This window comes from Equus przewalskii, chromosome 15 (assembly GCF_037783145.1).
Source record: "Equus przewalskii isolate Varuska chromosome 15, EquPr2, whole genome shotgun sequence".
NCBI classification, from domain to species: domain Eukaryota; kingdom Metazoa; phylum Chordata; class Mammalia; order Perissodactyla; family Equidae; genus Equus; species Equus przewalskii.
Genome location: NC_091845.1, coordinates 59,553,467 through 59,571,140, shown reverse-complemented (window position 1 = coordinate 59,571,140; position 17,674 = coordinate 59,553,467). Strand labels below are relative to the sequence as shown.

Sequence of the window (17,674 nt, the reverse complement as noted above, 5' to 3'; positions counted from 1 at the left end):
GCCAACCTTGGGTCATGATAGGTCACAGGAACCAACTGACTGATAGGCTGACTTTTGATTTTAAGATGTTATAAAGCTTAGGTACTTTTGTTCTTTTATTTAGTCTCATTGAACTATTTAATGAGATGTGTGCTAAATGAAGCAAAAAGATACAACCGCTGCCCTCATAGCACTTGCAGCTGAGTGAGTGGGCCCATCAAAACCAGGGAAAAAGCGAATAAGCACAATGATTACAATTTGTAAAAAAAAAAGCTTGGAAATTAAAGACGTAGTGTCCTAAGATGGAGAATGAGAGGAACACGAAGGTCTAAATGATTTTATTCTCTTATTTTTTTATTGCTCGCTATTGCTAATTTTAATCTTCTTCAATACAAAGAAAAAAATCAGCAATCGATTAGGCAATAGATCAAAACTATTTACTTAGATTCAATTAAAATGATATGCTTCCCAAATCATTGAAATGATTGCTTGCATACAGATCTGAATAGATGAGTAGTCATAACCTAGACACTTAAAAATTATTTTTATAACTTTAATTTACTGTTCCTAAATAATAATTCTGATAATATAATATGTGGTCAAATGCATAAAACTTGCAAGTTACCAAAAGATCCCAAAAATTTATCTATACAGTAGTCCTGCTTATCCATGGGGCACGTGTTCCAAGACTCCCGATGGATGCCTGTTACTACTGCACCCTATACATATACACTGTGGTTTTTCCTATAGATACATACAAGCCTATGATAAAGTTTAATTTATAAATTAGGCACAGTAAGAAATTAATAGCAATAATAAAATAGAACAATTATAACAATATGGTGTAATAAAATTATGTGAATTGTGGTCTTTCTCTCAATGTATCCTATTGTACTGTGCTCACCCTTCTTCTTGTGGTGATGTGAGATGATACAATGCCTCCGTGATGAGGTGAAGTGAGGTGAATGATATAGGCATTGTGATATAGTGTTAGGCTACTACTGATCTTCTGACAATATGTCAGAAGGAGGATCATTTGCTTCTGTAGCACGGTTGACCGCGGGTAACTGAAACCACAGAGAGCAAACCTGTGGTTATGGGGAGACCACTGTAATTCTTTCTCGAAGAGGTAACCAGTGTTAACATCTTGGCAGATGTCCTCCAGTCACTTTCTATGTATAAATATTTATACATATGCGTATCCTACTATGTAACTTATTTTACAGCCATTTTCTACTTTTTAGAATGAGCATTTCCCCATGATTTTTTACAATGTTTTACATTATAATTTTAATGGCTGCATAGTACTGAATTACGTTGTTGGGTCTCAGTTGCATTAAGCAAGCTGCTATTTATGTACATTTAAGTTGCTTCTAATTTTTCACTTTTATAAATAGTGGGATTCCTGTCTTTTTCCTTATTTTTAATTATTTCCTCAGGGCATACTCCTAAAAGTGGAATTGCTTGGTTAAACTCCTGAGACTTTGGATATGTGATTAAAAATATCCCCCAGAAAGCCCACACTGGTGTATACTTCCACTAGCTAGAAACATGTCCACTCTCCCCATCTGTCACTTTTAGTAGGTACTCGTTTTAATTTTTAACTTTTGTCATTTCAGCAGTCACAACATGACTATGAAAAAGTATTCTATACTTTATCTTTGATGTGAAATTTAAATTTATATTTAATGATGTTTTAAGGTTTGTAATGTTGCTTTAAAAATAAAACTAGAGACTAAATCAAATTTAGAGGAAATGGGAACTTCTAGGATATGAGCATTCTGAAAACAAAGTTCAAGGTGATGCCCTTTACAAAATGAGGACATAAGTAATCTAATGGGAACAACGAAAGAAGTCCTGTTTAGAGAAAACAAACTTGAAATCAGCATAGAGAATCTCTGTCCTCAAGAATCAGAGTTTGCTGTAATCTCTGATGAGAAATTTATTTTTAGATTGAGCTATGGAAATATGGTGATATCTTAGAATTCCTATGATTCTCTTGAAACAGTAAATGGAAAATTTTAAATTGTAGGCTCCCTTCCAAACATCTTTCCCTGTGACTGGTAGTTATCAAAATTAAATGATCCTAGGAAATTGAGTGCTTGTGTGAGTCGCAGTGGCAGAGTGTTAGAATTAAAAGGAGTTTGAAAGATTGTCTAACTCAGCTCCTCATTTTACAGATAAAGTAGAACACTGCAGAGATGAAGTGACTTACCCATGGACCCGCATCTGGTGAGTAAAGAAAGAAGAAATAAAGAAATCTGAACAAAAAGCAAATATTAAAATATTAAATTGTTAAATATCTAGACAAATATTAAAATATTTAAAATATCATAGTTTTCTATAATCTAATGCCTCAGACAGAACCACAGTTTGGCATATGAACTTAGAAAGTTTATATATATATATAAGCAAATGTTAACATTTTTCAAAAAATGGAATCATACCATATATAAAAATTATTCTACAAATTGTTCTTTAACATTTATCTCATATAGATAGTCTCATTTTCCCTTAGTTAACATGTAGGTGGAATAGAGCAGAGGCTGGCAAACCTTTTCTGTAAGAGGCCAGGTAATAAACATCTTAGGCTTTGTGGACCCTACAGTCTCTGTCATAGCTTTACTCTTCTAGCACAAAAGCAGCCGCAAACAATGTGTCAATAGGTGGGTATGACTGTGTTCCAATAAAACTTTATCTGTAAAAACAGGCAGTAGGCAATATTTGTGCCACAGGTTATAGTTTGCTAATTTCAAGAATACAGAAGGAATAAAATGTTAAGTTGTTTTAGAAAATCTTGATGTTTGAGGAGGAAGCATGATGGATATCCTGGGTCTAGAGAGAAGGGAACTGGGTTTGAGTTTCCGTTTTTAGATGTGACCTTGGGTAAGCCAGGTAGGCTCATTGGCCTCTTGAGTGAAGTGTGGGTACTAATACCTAGATTGCAGGGTTGTTTTGAAAACTAAATGAAACAATTTATCTAATTCATCTGTTACTATATGAGAAAATTCTCTTTCCCTCATGATGGGGATAAATGCAGAATTTTTGTACTCACGTAGATGAAGCATTTGGACAAGGAAGGACTGGCCAAATTTACTGTTATCTCAGCATGTATCATGTAGATCCCCTTAAAGGTCATGTTTTCAAACTCTTGGCAAAGATTGGGTAAACTGGCTATACCAGAATGGTCCTGAGATTTTTCTAAGAAAGATTTAACATGCTTGGCATGGGACTTCTGCAATAAAGGAAACACTATAGTTTAATTCATAGTGATTTAAGAAGATGGAAGATTTTTGAGAGGGGAAATCTAATTACAGTGAAAATAAAATTTCATTTACCCATCATTTCCTTCATTATTCATTATTTTTTACTGGGAAGATAAGTATGTACAAGGAATAGCAAAGAAAAACATATTAAAGTGTACTAGGAAAAAATAAGGAATTAATGTAATGCTACTTAACAATAAATTTCTCATATTATAATCATATTTGAATTTAATCTTCAAGTGAACCTATTGGGTAAGTTCAATTGGTTATTTTGAAACAGAATTCCTGTAACAGTTCCAAATAACTTTATTGTTTTGTCTAATTCATTTGGAATTTAATGTATTTTTTATGACGATAACTTTGTTTTCTCCTCTGCATGGTGTAGTTATACATTCAGTTGAATACTTTAAGATTTGAATACAACTTTCTTTTTTGTTGCTGCTTTTTCTTAATTCAGAGCTAGCTTCTTTCCTTCAAATTTAAATGTAAACTGGAATAATTCTGTTAATTTACTGTTACAGTTTAACACCAATGTATTGATCACTTTAATTTTGTATTGTGGAGAGCAAAGCATTTTATACTAAGTAAGTATTAATAATGAGTATGGCATACAATTTAGAGAAAAAAAAGTAAAGTGATTCAAGTTGATAATGATGTTCCTTTGTGAAAATAAGTATGTGAATATAGTTGAGACATTTTTGAAATTGAAGAACTTGCCCAACTTGATGTGTCAGTACATATTCTAATAAACCTTAACTAATTAAAACATTTTGGCACTGGTTTATGATTAAGGAAAGAGATCAGTAAAAGAGAATAGATAGTCTAGAAGGAAATCTAAATACAGGGGTTTAATATAGGATAAAAGTGGCATTTCAACTTAATAGGAAAATAATGTTAGAATCAAGAAGCAGCAAAGAGAAAAAAGGACAAAAAACATAAAATGTCTTTATGGCAAAAGACAGACATAGCAAAGCATTTTTGTAAACAAAAAATGGAACGTGTACATGTATACACATCCATGAGACTAGCATAAACAATTCAGTGGGAAAATAAACAATTGATATGTACTGGATATTCTCAAAAGAAACATCAATGGCCAATAAACAAAATGAAAAAAGTGTTTAAGTGTAGGCTTGACAACATCCAGCAATGGTGAAACCATAAGGAAATCTGTAGTCTCCTACATTGTAGTTGGGGGAGTGAAGTGAAATAACTTTTCTTGGCATAAAATTGGCCAATATCTATTAAAATTCCAATTATGGGAATCCTATGACCCAACTTCCTAACTTCTCAGAAAATATGAGATTACTTAAGTTCATAGGATATATGTTCAAGATGTTCATTTTGATTTGTTTGTAATAGAAAAAAACAAGAGTGGAGAAATAAATCATGGTACCTTGATATAATGAAACAATCTATAGTTTTTGTTAAAATGCCCTGAATATATGTCAGATGACATGGAAACATGTTAATGGTAAGTGAGAAATGCAATTTCTGTGCATGGCATAATCTTGTTTTTGTTCAAACACTACAGTTTTAACAATACCGGTCTCTCTCTGGGTATGGAATAGGAGGACTGTGTGGGTCACCTATTTTGTTTTCTGTTATTTTTAATATTCTGATTATAGGTGTTTTACTTCTTTATATCTTTCAAATGAAATATATAATTCAACATGTAAATATGGAAAAATAACAGAAGAGTGAAAGTAGAATAGTAAAAATAATAGACACAGGGATCTATTTTATTCTTGAGCTACCTGACTGCAAAATTACATTTTGATATATAACTTCAAAATAAAATATTCATCAAAAATGCCCATCTTCAAGAAAATCCACTCCTAGGTATATACCCAAGAAAAATGAAAATATATGTCCACACAAAACGTGTGTGTGCATGTTTATAGCAGCATGATTCCTAATAGCCAAAAAATTGAAACAAGTCAGATGTCCACCCACTGATGAATGGATAAATAAAATGTGGTACATCCATGCAATGTAATACTATTGTAATAAAAAAAAAAAAAACCGAAGTGCCAAAACATGCTATAACCTAGGTAAATCTTGAAAACACCATGTTAAGTGAAACAAGCCAGTCACCAAAAAAAAAAATATATACTATATAATTCCATTTATATGAAATGTCTAGAATATGTAAATGTAGAGACAAAAAGTAGATTGTTGGTTGCCTAGGGTTGAGGTTGGGAGGGGGGTAGGATAGGGAGTTACTGGTATGGGCTCCTTTTGGGGGAGTTAATGAGTATGGGATTCCTTTTTGGGGAGATGAAAGTGTTCTAAAATTAGATCATAGTGATGTTGCACAACTCTGTGAATATACTAGAACCATTGAATTGTACACTTTAAATAGAAGAATTTTATGGTATGTGAATTATATCTTAATAAAGATATTTAAAAATACATGCTTTCAAAACTAGAAATGAGAAAACTTAGGATGTGCAACTCATGGAGTCCATGGAACTTTCCTTTGGCTTCTCAGACAATAACAAGACAAGAGCTGTGTAAATTAGGACAATTCCTGAGATCATTTCTTAGAGACAAGGAGTAATAAAGATGGTTGAGTCTGAAAATTTAACACACTCTTTTATTAGTCACAAAAGTTTTCCCGGAAAATGGGATCTACGCCGGTGGTGTTCCAGTGATGACTTAATTCATATTAAAATCCTGTAGTGAAGAAATTATTTTATTCACTTTGAATTCTCCTCCAAAACTTCTGGTTCTCTTGGTGAGAGAGGCTATTGATGGTCTTATGTCTTCTATAACCCTTTTGAAGGAAGAGAGATCAGTCCTGAGATTCAGAGCTATCTTTAGGCCGTGCCACCTAACCAGGACCCAATTACATTGTTGTTTCCATCCTTTTCATTTTTACAATTTATCTTCTATTTGAGGTAAATGAAGCTGACATCCCTTTTGGAGTGTTAAAACTTGTCTGTCTTAAACACATTTATTTATTCAAGTAGAAAACAAAAAAGTGCGCTTACCTAAATAAAAATAATAAGAATGGGAGTTATTTTCCACCAAGGCAAAATTCATGCTGAAGGAATCTGAATAACTCAAGTTTAAGGAACAACCTAAAGACTACAGAGTCATAAAATCTTGGAGCTTAAAGGGATCAGAAGACCACTTAGCTCAAGACGCTTGTTTTATAAATAAGGAAACATTTATTCTGTTTGGGGGGTTGGGCCTTGCACAGGGTCGCCTTTTCAGACTCAGCTTTAAGATGAGGGAAGCCTTGGTAACACTGTATAGCCCACATCCCTAAGAAGAGGTTTCAGAAGGTGTGGTTTGGGTGAGCTGAACCAGAATGAACAACTCCTCTGTGACTTAGCAAGATTCAATTAAGGAAGACTGTGATTACCAAATGCCAAATTGCAATCATCTCCCCATTTGGGGTGGCAGTTGGGTGTTCTTGAACTTTTGTCAGGGGCAGCCACAGAGCTAGACAGAGGGGCTTATGAAAAGGCAGGAGGGGAAGAAGGGTAGACCTATCTTGCCTTTTTTGTAAACGCCAAAGCTAATTTCAACAATGGCTTTAGCGATATAACGATAACCAAGATTAAAGCAAGCAGGCATCCACTTTAGGATATGAGAGCTGGAATTTTAGATTTCATTATAAGATTGCCATTTCAACAAAATAGTAATATAATAGCAGTGGATTTCCATTTTTTCTCCATTTCTGTTGAAATATTATCTCATAAATATACTTTGATACAAAAGAGATCTCTCAATTTCATGAGAGCTCAAGAGCTCTGTTTTATTCTTATGCTGACTTATCCCCAAAATATCTTTTTGATGTACAGCTTCAATATTCTTGCCTGTGTCCATGACATCAGCACTCAAAAATGGCATTATTTTTACATTTTTTTCACAGGAAGTTGTAGATTATCCCAAAAAGGGTTCCTGCTTAGTGCTCACTGAAACATCCTTATAGTATTAGCAAGGGATATTTATGGTTAATGTGGCTAATTGTTGCAAGAGGGGAAAAAAATAAAGCATCAGTGAAAGGAGGCAACTTTACCCAGTGGTAATCTAAAATGTAGCTAAGGAATATCAGAAGGGAACTAACACTTTAATATATTAGTATTTCTTATACTAGAAGAAATTTCCCCAAATTATATTGATCTGTACTAGAAGAAGTTTTCCCAAATTGTATTTTAGGAAACTGAGGTTCTGAGACCACATAGCTAGAAAGTGGCATGGCACTTCCATATGGGTCAGCCTGCCCAGGCCTCAGAAGTGTTTCACCCACTGAGACTGTTAGTTGCAAAGGTAGTGATCAAATGTCATGAGTAGTCAGGTTGGTTTAGTAAAAGAACATAAGGAAAACATAAGTTGGTTAAGTACACTTGATTTTAAGTACTATTCTAGAAGTTCATTTTTTTTTTCCAGTTTCTGGAGTCATTCCTATTTTATTGTGAAGTCTTTATTATTTTAGTTATTAAAGCCCCTTGCAAAGAAACTGAGATTGACTTGGTTCACATATAATTTCTACATCAACTAGTGCTTTACTGAAACTTGGGCTTTCTGAAATATTGGTATTAAAAAACTAGCTATTGGGTTAAATATGCTTTTCCCCTAGATGATCCATTTAAAAAGAAAGGTAAAAATATTTTGGTATTCAGAGAATGATGTTAAACTATTGCAATAAAATAAATGAATCTTTCAAGTACACAAGCAGCACTAGCTATAAACAGAGTTAATAGTGTTATACTGATTTAAGCATCATGGAAGTATTTTCACTAAATGTGTCACATATTCTAGTTAAGTTTTCTGTTGCTATACTCATGATTATTTAACAACCCTAACCAAGATATAGATATGAACATGATTGTTCCACCCAAAGCATGGCCAGAATTCATGGCTGCTTTTCTTATCACACTGGGCAGAGACTAAAAGCCCCTCAAATAAATGTGTAGTTCAATGATATTTGGTACCACATTGGAGAATCTAGGATGTGAATGCCCTACACTAAGCCAGCTTACATGGGCCAAACATATGAAGAGTAATGTCAAAGGGCTGAGTCATGGATGTAAGGCACTGATGGCCATTGGCTCTGACCCTGGAGGAGGAGGAAGCCACTGTTTTCTGGCACACCTCATGGTTTCAGCACTTTTGCCCTTGAGATTGCTCTGTAGAATCACTCTTGTAAAAAGGAAAAAATTGATTCTATTTTCCTCCGTGGTCCATTAACTAGTACAGAAATGTGCCTTTCCCACAGACCCCCAACCCCAAGCAGAATGCAAGGGAGATGAAGTCGGACAGTGCCAGCATATAAAATAAACACATTTTTTCTGGATGACCCAAGGTTCCCTTATTACTGTGATGTCTAAAGAAGCTGCTGCCTTTTCATTTTAACATGAGAGATGTAATTTTCCTGTTGTTTCCCAAGGCTTTCAGATAATAGACAAATTGCCTTTGATAAAACATGCTTTCAATTTCTCCAATGTAATATTTAATTTTCATTTTCATAAGGGGTTGTTTATTTTGATGACTTGAATTGGTTGACTAGGATGTCAGCGTCTAGTACTCATCAGTAAAGATTGTAGTCTGAGTTGTAATTCAGGACAGCATATGTTACTATCAAATTTATTATTTACAAATACTTTTCTGTGTTAATTCTTGAATATCAGGAGTGATAGGCCATTTGAGTAAATAATTTCTCTTTGCCCTATTCCTCTCTAAAATTTACTTAGAAACAAAGGCATTTTGGGCAATACTTTTATTTTTCATTGAAGAAAAATGTGTTCTCTAACTCTTGGAATTCCAACTCCTAGAATTCCTGCTAGGAGTGCATGTTCCTTTTTTTTCATTTCACTGCTCTGACTCTGTGTGTGTGCGCGTGCACGTGTGTGTTTGCTTTCTCTCTTGCCCTATCAGTACATAAAGCAGACCTGAAAAAACTTTAATTTTTAAAAACCCCCAACTATAAAAGTAGTGTATATACATTGTAGAAAATTCTAATACCAAAAAAACCCCAGAAAAATCATCTCTGTTAAATGCTATGTGTACTTCTTTGTACTTTTTTTATTTACACCTTTCATAATTAAGAGATTATCATCTGAAAAGTTGTTCTATTAAGTAACTGTCTTAGCTCGCCTATCCAGTCATGTATTCACTGTGTTGAGGCAAAGTGACCCTGCACCCCGGGATGTGGAGGGATGCCAGGCACCTGTCCCCAAGCCCTGCCCCAACTCCAGTCAACAGCTGAGCAGACAGTGAACACCTACCACATGCCAGGCATCATGTAAACACTGAAGACATACAGCTGAATAATACACAGGTGCTAACTGGCAGATAAAGACAGACATGTATTCAATAAGGAAGTGCCCCAGCAAGAGTGTGGTTAACCCTGAACAGGCACCTGGGAGAGGCAAACATTCCACATAGATTGTAGAGAGAGAAGGCTGCCTAGAGAGAGAATTTGAGTATTCTTGGTGTGTTAAACGTAACTGAAGCCAGAGGTTGATATTGCCTAAGAGTTTGGAGAAGAGAAGTGAACACAGGATCAAACCTTGGAGAAATCCTGACATTTAATGATTATCCAGAGGAGAGAAGCTTGCAAAAGACACTGAAAAGTAACAGAAGTGGTTGGAAAACCAGAGAATGTGGTATGCAGTAGGCACAAGCAGAAAATGTTTTAAGATGGGGGAAGCGGTCCATTAGGTCAAATGCTATTTGTTAATAATAAGATCTGAAGATATTCATTAGGTTTAGCAACATAAATGTTATTGGTGACACTTGTAAGAGCTGTTTTATGATATGATGTGGGACGGAAACCAGAGAGAAGTGGATGCAAAAGTTTTGGCAACATCTCTAAATATCTTTTATCACATTTTAACATTTAATGTAATTATTTGATGTATAACTCTGATGTTTCCACTATTTAAAATGTGGGTTCCTGATGTGCATTGATGATATCTTCCCTCTGATAACCCTAGTCATAGCACCATACCTACCCTATAAAAAGTGTTCACTAAATATTTGAGTGATGAGTAAATGTTCCTTCACAAACATACTTCTCCTCCTATGTGTCCACTTCTGTTTCCTTCTGGTCTTCGATTCCTTCCTTCTCCTTGCTTCCGGCATTTGATAGGTTGCCAGGTTATATCATTTCTTGTGCAACATCTCTCTGTGTCAAAATGTTTGGCTAGGGACAAATTAACTCCTCTTCCTCCGGGAAATTAAATCTTCACTTAAGAATTAAAGTTTAACATTCATAACATCCCTCCCTGCCCCCCGGCCCCGTCTCCCTCTGCGAGAGCGTGTGTCTCTCCTCGCTCCCCACAGTCCCTCGTAACTCCACTTCCTCCCTCCCTATCCTTTCTCCCATCTTTTCCTTTTTCTAAGAATTCGAGTGACATTTTAACCCAGAACGTACAAGTTGTAGAAGTAGGGAAGAATCACTAACCACCACTTTTGTCCCATGAAAGATAACTTGAGGAGAAAAAATAAATTGACATGAAAACTAAGAACAAATATTGAAGGGGTAAAATCTAAGGAATACTTAGCTTAAATAAAAAGGCTCAAATTACTGAAGGATGGATATTCTGTGAGTCTGTCAACTTCTCTTTGGTTAATGACACCAAGGTAAAATTAACAAGATAGAAAATGGGATATTAGATGTTGCTTTCTTCGTTTTGTCCATGATGATGTTTTAGTCCTTGGATGCCCATAAAGGAAAAGGACTTAACTGAGTTTATATGTCCTGTGGTGCAGTCCCTCAGCACAGAGCTCTGCCTGGGCTGCTGAAGGATGAATCTGATTGAGGCAAGAAGTGCCATCTATAAAGGCGGCCCGCCTTTACTTCCTGTAATGCTCAGGGGAGGAGCGGCTTATCTTCAGGATGGCCAATTCTTTATGGTTAGTATCAGAAATGAGCCTATCAATCAGCCACATGAGACTTTTAAAGGGGCACCAGGGCCATAAACTTTATGAAAAAGGCTGGAGATTGCATTCAGCCCTCAAGCAGATACACAATTACCCTAAACCTAGTTCAGGGCAGGGAGACTAAATCTTCTTTAAACAAACAAACAAATAAAAAACAGAAGTGAAGACTCCTACACTCATCATGGCTTTTAGAAGCTAAGAGATAGGAGATAGCATTGTCAGACAAATCTTTCCCCCTATAGCTGTGAAAAAGAAAGTAATAAGGGCAAGGAAGGAGGGGAAAAATGGTAGAAAGAGAGAAATGAAAACGAGCAATTAGGCTAGAGTGAGAAGGGGGAAAAAGACTGGAGTGAGATTTTTTTTGGAGTCTGTAAATACTTGTCTGCTTATGAGATAAACTCATTGATATTGAGGGGACTTGAAAAATCCCATTGATTTATTCACTGTAGGCAGAAGTTAGAGAAAATCTCATTTTCATGAGCTTTCATTCCTATCACTCAGTTCCCTGGTGACACAGAAAGTAAACCTTTTCTAAGGGTTTTCTCAGACAGTTTGACATTTTGTTGAATTAACTGGCATATATTGCACCAAATTTATGTGCTGCATCTTTCCACCAAGCAAGGAATGATTTTATATTGAATGGAGTTCTTAGGGAACCAAGAGAACTCTGGAAACTTCCCAGAGTGATCTCACTTCTGAAGTCTGCCTGTCTGCCTCAAGTCCCTGCATGTCTCACTCCCTACTGTCTGGATCTAACTGGTGAGGGCATTCTAAATTTCAGTGGGATTGTTCTGTGACACCCTAGGTCTCTCCCCTGAGGCTCCCTGTGCACATGCTGTCATAAAGTTTTATCTGGCAGATTTTAAGAACATCTGAAATATTTGCATAAAGGTGTAAGGAGGGAAATTTAGATGAATGAGGCATCATTTTGCCAGGACAACTGAGTCTGTTTTGACCATTTAGGGGCAAGCATTTCATAGATAAATATTGAACCACAAAATGAATGAACGTAATGTAGTGTGGCCTCCATTTAGGAAGCCCATGCCACCCAACTACTGATATGAATGACCTGGCGAGGCAGAAGTGTGACCATAGTTTTGGAGGGCTGGACCAAAGTTTTACAAACTGAGTGGCTTAAAACAACAGAAATTTATCATCTCACAGTTGTGGAGTCTGGAAGTCTGAAATCAAGGAGTTAGCAGGGCCGTGCTGAAACCTGTAGGGGAGGTCCTTCCTTGCCTCTTCCTAGCTTCTGGTGGCTTCCTGGCCAACTTTGGCATTCCTTGGCATGCAGCCACATAACTCCAGTCTCTGTCTTGACCATCACATGCTGTTCTCCCTGTGTCTCTATTTTCACATGGCTGTCTTCTTATAAAACATCAGTCATACTGGATTAGGGGCCCATCCCATTCCACTATGACGTCAATTTAAAGAATTACAACCCTTTTTCCAAATAAAGTCACATTTGGGAGGAGGACTTCAAAATCTTTTTTTTTTGAAGGATAGGGAAACAATTTAACCTGTAACAGTAGGAAATGTTTGTCTGAAGTCTTCATTGAGTAGACTTAAAGACACTTTTCTAATTCAGTTCAATACACGCTTACCTAGAAATCATTGCTATCAAAGACTCTGCTTGGTGCTGTCTGAGTTACAGAAGATGATCAGAATAAGACCCCCCCACACACACCCTCCAGCTACCTACAGGTACCCAAATACAATAGTATCCCATTATGAGAGATCTTTCAGATACAGATATAATTGTATAAAAATTTTAGTATTTACGACATACAGGATACAATAGTGATTAGTAATAGTAGTATGTAACATTTATATAGCACAACAGTATTTGCCAGGCACAATTCTAAGTGCTTTATATTCATTTAACCCTCACGACAGTCTTATGTGGTAAGTACAAGGCAGGTCACGCCCTCTTCTTAGGAGACTTACATCTTTGAGGTTTGTATTTTCTAGTTCCTGTGGGCCTGAGTTGTTTCACCTGTGGAATGAAAGAAAATGAACTCCGTGGTTGTTTCCTGCATTACACGTCCAAGGCACTAGCACTGTTGTCTCCGTTGCCTTGTTGCTGTAGTTTTGAGAAGACGCACCAGAGGGTTTTAGCACTTAAAACATAGCTGGAATGGATTTCACTTAAGATTTTCCTTTTCCCCTGGGCTGCTGAGTTGACATTTGCCAGACTGAGTCCACCATGTTTGTATGAAGTCTTGAGTGCCACTGACAGAAACCAGTGCAAAATGGAGTCACTGAAACGCAAGAATTATGACCATTTGAGAGTAAGCTCCACACCAGCTAGAATTTTTATCTGTTCATTGCTATTTCTGCAGTACCCAAAAGAGTAGCCAGCCCATTAGGAGGTGATCAATAAATATTTGTAGAATAAATGCATGACAATAACTAGCAGATAATTCAGACCTGAAGCTTTCATCATGCCAGGGAAAACAGAGGCTGTTACTGGCTTTGGGTAGTCACAAACAATATATTTGGGCTATAAAATTAAGACTATCATGCTACTTTGGGTACACTGATTTGAGACTTTAGTGAAAAAAACCACAGTAGAAAGTCAAGCCATATGCCTTGCCCTCTACACCTAAAGGAACACCTACTGATCCAGATGCCTTGTCTGACCTGAGTGGGTGGTTTGCTTGGGGGCATTCTTGCTTGAAATTCCCTCATGCCAAAGGAGGAAAACATAAACAGGAAGCTCCTTCTTTGCAGGTTTAGTTCTTTCACTTCCCATCAATACCATAAGGTTACATCCTTTTTGGTGACAATAGAATCAGTTGACTTAGAGAGATGATAATAATGAATTACGAGATGCTGACGTCTGACATGATTAAGAAAGTAAATGGTGCAAATTGGAAAATATTTAGAGAAGAAATTCTGATCTTACAGTGTAAGGAGAGGCATTGCTGAAATTCACTTTTTACCCTAAGGTGATGAAGAATAAAGTAAATGGTGGGACATTTTTGCTAAAAAAACAAAAACAAAAAAACTTCCTGAAGATGCTTGGGAGCCATCAACATGATGTCTCGAATGCTTTTGGAATCTCCTCTTTTCAAGGTAAATCATGCTATGAGTGACATGTACTATTTGGAAAACACCAGTGAAGCGTGAATAGAACTATTTCTTATCTTTTCTCTGTAGATGCTGTCCTCTTGAAAAACTCTTGTTTCTGTGTTGACCTTTCCTGCTAGAAGTCTGCCTGATGGTTGTTTGCCAAATGTCCCTTGTGGTTTGCTGATCTTTTCCAATGCCCCCCATTGCCTCAAAACTCTGCAAACTAGAATATTTTTAATTTTTAAATTTAGCAAAAGTTATTTTCTATAACTAAGAAATTTTTAATCACATAACTGGGCAGTTTAGCACATCACCTCAGAAGAATAAGCATGCTATTTTTGAAAAGGGGAAATAAGGACCCATTCTGGAGAACCAAGAGTTTCCTTATGAAGGCCATCTGCTATGTAGACCCAGTGATATTTTCTGGTAAATGAGAGAGTTCAATATGGAACCCATGGACCTGCAGAACAGCCAGTCATTGGAATGTAAGCCTAAAAGGATCCAAAATACGAAATATTCAGAAATAAGGATCTATTTCTGGAGAGCACAAGTGAACCACTTCATAGTGATAATGTTCTGTAACATCCCAAGATTCCCATATTATTTTAAGAGGATTATAGATTTGCAGATGCAGAGAATGGGGCAAATGCCATTTGGAGGCCAAGATGCTGACATGGGCACCTTCTTCTTGTTTCCTTGAAGATCAGCAGGCATAGAAATTGCTTCTAGTAGCTAAAAAAGGGGTTTCATTTTGTACTGACCTTTCTTTTTCCTGCCATTTGAACACTGGCATCCCTTTCTCCTAAAAGAATAGTAGGGACAACTGAATGATTAAAATACTCCAGGATAAGAATTCCAAAGTCCAATATCTACAGGAACCAGGCAAGTGCTAGATAAGCCTGAAAGGATCTGGGAGTAATACGAAGGGAATGCCAGAGCCATAATGAAGCAGAGAAAATATGCCCATTATAAAGGGTTAGCGGAACTGATGCTCGGTGAGAATGTGGGCCAGCGTTGCCAGAACGTGCTGACATTTCTCTCTCTTCTGTGCGTGATGGCTCAAGTTTAAAATACCAAGCAGGTCATGAGGTTGTGATCTCCACCTTAGAAGTTTGTCCCAAGGTTGCACCTCAGACGACTAGTTCTGACAGAGAGGGGAAGCCACTCAAAGTAGGTTCCGTGGTCATGAGTTTGGAAAACACTGGGTTAAACAGAGTTAATTGGGTTTCTTTACCTCAGGGCTTCTCAGAACCTTAACTGTGTTACTTACAAAGTGAACCTCCAAGAGTAAGCTCAGAGTACAAAGCATTTTCCAAACTCATCTGACCCTTGGACCCCCTTTCTGTGGATACTTCATCAAAGTACTTTGGAAGACCATGCAGTAATTTACTTTGCAATAAATAATATGAGTGTAATTCCTGTAAGTGAAAATCCAAGGGGAACAGTAGATGTTGAAAATAAACAAATAGCCTGACTGAAATAAGGATGCCTGTAATTGACCTTGACAAGTTAGAAACCATGATTTCAATGTATGGAGTAGAAGTGGAAAACAATCTAATTTTTTTTTTAATCAGCAACATTGTGAATTAGACTTGCTTATTATTCATTGAGTGTTTGGATTTTCTAGTTTTAAATTAGGAGTGAAACTAGAGATGATAAGGGAAGCCTATTCTATAAAATAATCTCCTCAGTACATGACAAAATCTTGACTTCCAATATTCATTCAACAAATATTTTTCACGAACCTACTATGTGCCAGGTTACAGGCCATGCACTGAATAGAGTCTGGAATTAAATTACTGGTCTAGCTAATGCCAGTTCTAACCTAAACCCAGGGATCAAATTAAAGTGTATGTTTTCAGTTGATAACTTATCACAATGGAAAACTGCTAACACAAAAAGGAATAGTGTTTCCTTTCCATAAGTGGTTTTCTGACATTTTGAAAAGGAGTAGCTTGGTCCACAGCCATTTACCAACTCATAATATAACCTGACTTGGTTTGTAGTTACATAGGTAGCTAAAAACAGTATTTACTTCCCCATCAGATGCTGAAAATCAGAATGATAGGCATTTGTTCATTTTAGTCTGGACAATTGCTACTGAAGATTAGGAACACCACTGCTATCTCTTGTTACTCCCTAGGAATTACTGTTCTTTGTTCTTCCTCAGTGTCATTCTGAAGCTCCAAATATTCATAAATATTGAAGCCCAGATCACATGCTGCATCTCTATGAAGTCATCTTTGATGACCCTTTTGACTACAAGTAAACTCTTCTCCCTTTGAAGCCCACCACCCATATCTATAACTTTCTCATGGCTGTTATTGCTTTCTCCCTTATATAAGAAATATTAATTCAATAATTTATTCAATTTGTCTCTACTGTACTACTGATGATTGGAGATGAAATGCACACCAAGGTAAACATGACACTTGTCAGCCTGACACTTGCAGCCCGGTATATATTTGAATATGTCTTTCTTCTGCTTAATTTAAGCTATAGGATAATTGAGTCTAGGATCCCATCTCATGTATATGGAATGCAGTGGCTTGTACATATTTGCTAAATAGTTTACTAAATATGGGCTTGATTTCCCCCATAATCCTCCATCTTAGCCCCCAATCCTATAGTTCGATGATGCTTCACCAGAAGGTTCGTTTTCCTGAAAATGATATGCCCATTCCATTTTGAAACACTGTAGAATCCGTCTCTTTATTGCTCCAATTTCAATTCCATTTATAGGTAAAAACCTCCTCTGTTCTTAGCCATAGGGCACAGAGAGTGTATAACACAGTCTAAGATGCAGATGTGGGGTTCTTGCAAGGATTCAGCAAGTGCCTGCCACTTGACAAGAAAATTACAACTCAATTAGTGTGTGTCTACTCGTGTCTTGTCCTCGAGTTTGCTGAGCTTGTTTTCCCATGCAGATCCAGCTCTCCTCTCCTGTACCGCATCTTTCTCTGTTAATGAAAATTGTCCTTCAATCTCTGTTTATCCTTTAGCCAACAAACTAGTTTCAGTGGCAGCATTATGGTTACAGCCCACAGAAAGCTTTTCTGTGCAGTAATTTAGCTGTCAGTCTGGAAGTGGTAAAGCAGCAGAAAGATGGATGCTGAGCCTGGGGCATGCCTGAGCAGACACCCTGCATGTCCCTACTTGAATGTGCACTTATTAAAGTAGATAGGAAAAATGTTTGCCCCAATTTCTCTTGGTCATTATTGCATTATAGCTAGGGAAAAAATATTTTTACTGGAACTCAGCTAATTGCTAAGATCCCTCTAAAAGACGATGGGGATAGAGAGTGGCAATCATTTAGTGAGAGAATTGTCCTCAAATAAAAACAAGTGGAAAAGCAAATAACTATGACATTTGTTGCAGAATCCCCTGATATGACATTATATCAACACACTGTTTTGGAGTTATTTGGCAGGGGAGAGAAAGTATGAACTTGG

At 36.7% G+C, this 17,674-nt stretch overlaps 1 protein-coding gene across 1 annotated transcript in view; it reads left to right on the top strand.

Moving 5' to 3' along the window:
* The window catches only part of RARB (retinoic acid receptor beta), a 694,610-nt gene that overhangs the window by 212,254 nt on the left and 464,682 nt on the right, over window positions 1-17,674 (top strand). Inside the window, exon 3 of the mRNA XM_008518324.2 lies at window positions 2,160-2,211. The gene's annotated coding sequence lies outside the window, so the exon portion shown is untranslated. The remainder of the gene's footprint in view (window positions 1-2,159; window positions 2,212-17,674) is intronic.